The 6,971-nt window shown below is 44.3% G+C and overlaps 1 non-coding gene across 1 annotated transcript; it reads left to right on the top strand.

Moving 5' to 3' along the window:
• Positions 1–5,842: 5,842 nt before the first annotated feature.
• On the top strand, positions 5,843–5,914 carry TRNAC-GCA (transfer RNA cysteine (anticodon GCA)). The gene has a single exon. It is a non-coding gene; the product is annotated as a tRNA-Cys (tRNA).
• Positions 5,915–6,971: the final 1,057 nt, after the last annotated feature.

The raw sequence follows: 6,971 nt of genomic DNA, 5'->3' as shown, positions 1-6,971 counted from the left end.
GGTTTGCCATTCCCTTCTCCAGTGGACCACATTCTGTCAGACCTCTCCACCGTAACCGGCCAGTCTTGGGTGGCCCCACACGGCATGGCTTAGTTTCACTGAGTTAGACAAGGCTGTGGTCCTGTGATCAGATTGGCTAGTTTTCTGTGATTGTGGTTTTAGTGTGTCTGCCCTCCGATGCCCTCTCGCAACACCTACCGTCTTACTTGGGTTTCTCTTACCTCGGATGTGGGGTATCTCTTCACGTCTGCTCCAGCAAAGTGCAGCCGCTGCTCCTTACCTTGGAGGAGGGTTATCTTCTCACAGTCGCCCCTTCTGACCTAGAACATGGAGTAGCTCCTCTCGGCCCTCCTGCACCCGCTCCTTGGAGGTGGGGCAGCTCCTCCCGGGCGGGACCCCTGACCTCCGGGATAGGGTAGTTCCTCTCTGTCGCCGCCCCTGACCTCGGACGTGGGGAAGCTCCTCTCGGCTGCCGCTCCTGCGCTGTCGCAGCCTGGTGCTCTCGGTCACTACCCCTGACCTTGGGCGAGGGCTAGCTTCTCTCGGCCATGCTTCTGCGCGGTCCGTCGCAGCCGGCAGCCTTCTTACCGAAATCAGAATTATTATATTCTTTGCAGCCAAAGATGGAGAAGCTCTATACAGTCAGCAAAAACAACACTGGGAACTGACTGTGGCTCAGATCATGAACTGCTTATTGCCAAATTCAGACTTAAGTTGAAGAACGTAGGGATAACCACTAGACTACTCAGGTATGACCTAAATCAAATCCCTTATGACTATACAGTGGAAGTGAGAAATAGATTTAAGGGAATAGTTCTGATAGACAGACAGCCTGATGAACTATGGACAGAGAGGTTCATGACATTGTACAGCAGACAGGGATCAAGACCATCCCCATGGAAAAGAAATGCAAAAAAGCAAAATGGCTGTCTGAGGAGGCCTTACAAATAGTTGTGAAAGGAAGAGAAGCAAAAAGCAAAGGAGAAAAGGAAAGATATTCCCATTTGAATTCACAGTTCCAAAGAATAGCCAGGAGAGATTTAAAAAAAAGCCTTCCCCAGTGATCAGTGCAAAGAAATAGAGGAAAACAACAGAATGGGAAAGACTAGAGATCTCTTCAAGAAAATTAGAGATACCAAGGGAACATTTCATGCAAAAATGGGCTCAATAAAGGACAGAAATGGTATGGACCTAACAGAAGCAGAAGAGATTAAGAAGAGGTGGCAAAAATACACAGAAGAACTGTACAAAAAAAGATCTTCACGACCCAGATAATCACAATGGTGTGATCACTCACCTAGAGTCAGACATCCTGGAATGTTAAGTCAAGTGGGCCTTAGAAAGCATCACTACAAACAAAGCTAGTGGATGTGATGGAATTCCAGTTGAGCTATCTCAAATCCTGAAAGATGATGCTATGAAAGTGCTGCACTCAATATGCCAGCAAATTTGGAAAACTCAGCAGTGGCCACAGGACTGGAAAATGTCAGTTTTCATTCCAATCCCTAAGAAAGGCAATCCCAAAGAATGCTCAAACTACCGCACAATTGCACTCATCTCACACGCTAGTAAAGCAATGCTCAAAGTTCTCCAAGCCAGGCTTCAGCAATACCTGAACCGGGAACTTCCAGATGTTCAAGCTGGTTTTAGAAAAGGCAGAAGAACCAGAGATCAAATTGCCAATATCTACTGGATCACTGAAAATGCAAGAGAGTTCCAAAAAAAACGTCTATTTCTGCTTTATTGACTACGCCAAAGCCTTCGACTGTGTGGATCACAATAAACTGGAAAATTCTGAAAGAGATGGGAATACCAGACCACCTTACCTGCCTCTTGAGAAACCTGTATGCAGGTCAGGAAGCAACAGTTAGAACTGGACATGGAACAACAGACTGGTTCCAAATAGGAAAAGGAGTACAGAGTACATCAAAGCTGTATACTGTCACCCTGCTTATTTAACTCATATGCAGAGTACATCATGAAAAGTGCTGGGCTGGAAGAAGCACAAGCTGAAATCAAGATTGCCGGAAGAAATATCAGTAACCTCAGATATGCAGATGACACCACCCTTATGGCAGAGAGTGAAGAGGAACTAAAAAGCTTCCTGATGAAAGTGAAACAGGAGAGTGAAAAAGTTGGCTTAAAGCTTAACATTCAGAAAACTAAGATCATGGCATCTGGTCCCATCACCTCATGGGAAATAGATGGGGAGACAGTGGAAACAGTGTCAGACTTTATTTATTTTTTTTTTTGGCTCCAAAATCACTGCAGATGGTGACTGCAGCCATGAAATTAAAAGATACTCCTTGGAAAGAAAGTTATGACCAACCTAGATAGCATATTAAAAAGCAGAGACATTACTTTGCCAACAAAGGTCCCTCTGGTCAAGGCGATTGTTTTTCCAGTGGTTATGTGTGGATGTGATAGTTGGACTGTGAAGAAAGCTGAGTGCCAAAAAATTGATGCTTTTGAACTATGGTGTTGGATAACACTCTTGAGAGTCCCTTGGACTGCAAGGAGATCCAACCAGTCCATCCTAAAAGAGATCAGTCCTGGGTGTTCATTGGAAGGACTGATGCTGAAGCTGAAACTCCAATACTTTGGCCACCTCGTGCAAAGAATTGACTCATTGGAAAAGACCCTGATGCTGGGAGGAATTCGGGGCAGGAGGAGAAGGGGACGATAGAGGATGAGATGGCTGGATGGCATCACTGACTCGATGGGCATGAGTTTGAGTAAACTCCGGGAGTTGGTGATGGACAGGGAGGCCTGGCATGCTGTGATTCATGGGGTCGCAAAGAGTCAGACACAACTGAGCGACTGAACTGAACTGAACTGAAGATCATGGCATCCGGTCCCATCACTTCATGGCAAATAGATGGGGAAACAGTGGAAACAGTGGCTGACTTATTTTGGGGGGGGGCTCCAAAATCACTGCAGATGTTGACTGCAGCCATGAAATTAAAAGATGCTTACTTCTTGGAAGGAAAGTTATGACCAACCTAGACAGCATATTAAAAAGCAGAGACATTACTTTGTCAACAAAGGTCCATCTAGTCAAGGCTATGGTTTTTCCAGTGGTCATGTATGGATGTGAGAGTTGGACTGTAAAGAAAGCTGAGCGCTGAAGAATTGATGCTTTGAACTGTGGTGTTAGAGACGATTCTTAAGAGGCCCTTGGACTGCAAGGAGATCCAACCAGTCCATACTAAAGGAGTTCAGTCCTGGGTTTTCATTGGAAGGACTGATATTGAAGTTGAAACTCCAATACTTTGGCCACTTGATGCTAAAAGCTGACTCATTTGAAAAGACCCTGATGCTGGGAAAGATTGACCACAGGAGAAGAAGAGGATAACAGAGGATGGGATGGTTGGATGGCATCACTGACTCAACAGACATGGGTTTAGGTGGACTCTGGGAGTTGGTGATGGACAGGAAGGCTGGTGTGCTGCGGTTCATGAGGTCACAAAGAGTCGGACAGGACTGAGCTACTGAACTGAACTGATAACAGTTGAAATATATCTTATGCAAATATTTTGTGTAAGGGTTTTGTAAGAGTTAAATGGATAATATATTTAGTAAGCAGTTTCCATTTCTCCGGATCAAATTGAGATGCATGAACATCTAGTAAGTTATGAGTGATACATATGCATAAACCATTCAGGAGAGACTATTTAATCATTTTGACTACAGCAAGAAATTTACAATATTATTAGTGATTATTATTAGGGCCATAATAACACATAAACGGAAGTTTTCATCTTTCCAAGGATTTTCAAAAACAGTTAATATGTAATCCTCTCTGGGTCTATTGGAGGTTACTTTTTTACTTGGTGTTTTTATCAACATAATATTTTATCAAGAAGCTACTCTTTAAAATTGCCTGTAATGGCTTTTCTGGACAAGAGTTTCAGTGTGGTGCTTAAAAGCGTAGATTTTGATTCAGAATGCTTGGGTTTCAATCCCAACACAGACAATTACCTTAGGCAAATCATTTTATTTCTCTGCGTCAACTTCCTCATTCATAATGTGCGAGGGATTATAATAGTATAAATCTAAAAAGATTTTCATAAGGATTAAATGATTTAGTACCCACAAACTCTTAAAATAATATTAATACCCTGCACAGAGTAGTCTCTCGGTATTTGTGAGACATTATTAGTATAGTTATTCTGTACATCTGACTTATAAGGAAGTTAGCGTAAGCATGTTTAACTTGAGAGCAGAGCAGTTTTCCAAAAGTTTGTGCACAAATTAGAATGCATTGCCTCAAATAAATGGTGTTGCCCATGGAGAATAAGAATCCAGGGAAACCTACAAATGTCCCTTTTGTCAATGATGTGGTTGAGATTGTATGGTACTTTCAAGCTCTGCACTCCCTGAGCCCCTCTAAGCTCTAGGGAGCAAGTTACAAAGTTTGATGGGAAATGTGGGTGTCACCAGACAGATTGGGGAGCACCAAGGGGTCATGGAGAAGATGCAGGTGGGGGCTGTGAGGGCAACAAGGCTCCAACAAAGGATGTAGGAGAACTCTTCCTTCTGATGTTTGAGGAAGGCTAAAGATCCAAGACTCCAAGGGTTTAAGTTCAGTTCAGTTCAGCTGTCCAGTTGTGTCTGACTCTTTGTGACCCCATGAATCGCAGCACGCCAGTCTTCCCTGTCCATCACCAACTCCCGGAGCTTACTCAAAGTCTTGTCCATCGAGTCAGTGATGCCATCCAGCCATCTCATCCTCTGTCGTCCCCTTCTCCTCTTGCCCCCAATCCCTCCCAGCATCCAGGTCTTTTCCAATGAGTCAACTCTTTGCATGAGGTGGCCAAAGTATTGGAGTTTCACCTTCAGTTGCAAGAAAAGACTCCAGATTGCCAATACAATAGCATGTGTGTGTGTGTGTGTGTGTGTGTGTGTGTGTGTGTGTGTGGTAAGCCACTTCTGTCATGTCAGACTCTTTGTGACCCTGTGTATGGACTGTAGCCTGCCAGGCTCCTCTGTCCATGGGATTCTCCAGGCAAGAATACAGGAGTGGGTTGCCATGCCTTCCTCTAGGGGATCTTTACCACCCAGGGATCAAAGCCACGTCTCATGTCTCCTGCATTGACAGGCGGGTTCTTTACCACTGGCACCAACTTGGAAGCCCACAGTAGCATATTCAGTGATTTTAGATGTAATTTACTGAACTATCTGCTGCAAGCATTATAGTTTTCAAGATGTCAAAAGGAAGTACCAAACGGTCCCTAAAGAATTGCTTCTGATTGTTGTTAAAAGGTAGGTTTGCATAAGAGGTGGGGGGGAGGAGCATGTTTTCTCTTGGCAACAAGTCTTAAAACAGGGTTATGAATGGAAGAAAAAGGAGAGAGATTTCAATAAACTTCTGGGTTGGCACTCTGTCTCCTTACATCACATGCTTCCCAGCTGACCCTAATGGTAAAGGATCTGCCTGCCAATGCAGAAGACTCAGGAGACACAGTTTCGATCCCTGAGTGGGGACGATCCCCTGGAGGAGGAAATGGCAACCCACTTCAGTATCTTGCCTGGAAAATGCCATGGGTAAAGAAAACTGGCAGGCTACAGTCCACGGGGTCGTGAAGAGTCGGACACAACTGAACACACACACTCCTTAATCACAGGTTGATTTGTCCTGGGCATAGTACTGTTTGTCATGCTTTTGTCTCCTCCGTTTTTCTCAGACCTTTTAGGAAAGAACCTTGACAGACTAGAAGGACATACAGTGCAGCATGGAAGTAATAAAGAGTCTGGGCTTTTGCACCTGCTGTTTCCTCTACCTGGACACATTTTTCAAACCAAACCTCTCTCTCTCTATCTATCTATATACAAGGGGGCTTCCCTGGTGGCTCAGAGGTTAAAGTGTCTGCCTGCAATGCAGGAGACCCGGGTTCGATTCCTGGCTTGGGAAGATCCCCTGGAGAAGGAAATGGCAACCCACTCCAGTATTCTTGCCTGGAGAATCCCATGAACAGAGAAGCCTGGTGGGCTACAGTCCACGGGGTCGCAAAGAGTCGGACACGACTGAGCGACTTCACTTACTTACTTACTTGCTTATCTCTCTCTCTCTCTCTCTCTCTCTCTATATATATATATATATATATATATGTATATGTGTGTATGTACATATACATACATACATATATATGGGCTTTGGGTCTTACTTAGAAATCCTTGGCTCCAGAAAACAACTTTCCAGATCCCTCCAAACTAGCACGCGTTTCCTCCACTATGGCAGTTGTGCAATGAATTGGAATGTCTTGTTTGCTGGTCTTTTCTGAGCTCCTGAGAATACAGACAATGTTCTACTCACCTTTCTATCTGCATTACCATTTGTCATGACTTTCACAGGAGGGACTCAATAAATCCTGGCTATCTGAGTGAAGGAAAGCGGGAATCTCAAGGAGATAGAAGGATGGATTCCTCAGGCCTTTCTTGTTCTTCTTGCTTTGTTTTGAGTTGGAACTGAGTGTACCCAGATCCTTTTCACCTATAAAGTGGAGCTAATAGACAGTCCAGAGAAAAAGAATGCAAGAAACGGGTGCTAAGGGCCAGTTCTGATCCAGGCTGTAAAGAGGAAGGATAAAGGGAGGATCACGGATTCTGCAATATCCAGACAAGTTGACTAGAGTATGAAATTGGAATTGTCAGAGCAAAACCGCTGCCTGGGAAAGAGCTGATATCCAGTTACAGTAACCTTTGCCTTCTGTGTCTTTAAAGAATGCAAGCTTAGAACCAGGCAGATGAACAGACATTGATCGAATTGAGGAATGAAAACCTCAACCATGGACACTCAAAGCTCACTTCTGCAGAGGGGGGATCTGTCTTCCACTGACACCCTAGATTATGTGAGCATTGGGACTGAGGAAGGAGAAAACCTAATTCTCCTTTTCTGGTTAAGTTCTCTCCCCACCTGCTAGGTGGACCATGTGTGAGACCTGCTTGTGGAAATATGAAAGTTATTCTTC

Source organism: Odocoileus virginianus, chromosome 8, assembly GCF_023699985.2.
Source record: "Odocoileus virginianus isolate 20LAN1187 ecotype Illinois chromosome 8, Ovbor_1.2, whole genome shotgun sequence".
Taxonomy (NCBI): domain Eukaryota; kingdom Metazoa; phylum Chordata; class Mammalia; order Artiodactyla; family Cervidae; genus Odocoileus; species Odocoileus virginianus.
Note: the sequence above shows the minus strand (reverse complement) of the source record. Positions and strands in the feature narration are given on the sequence as shown.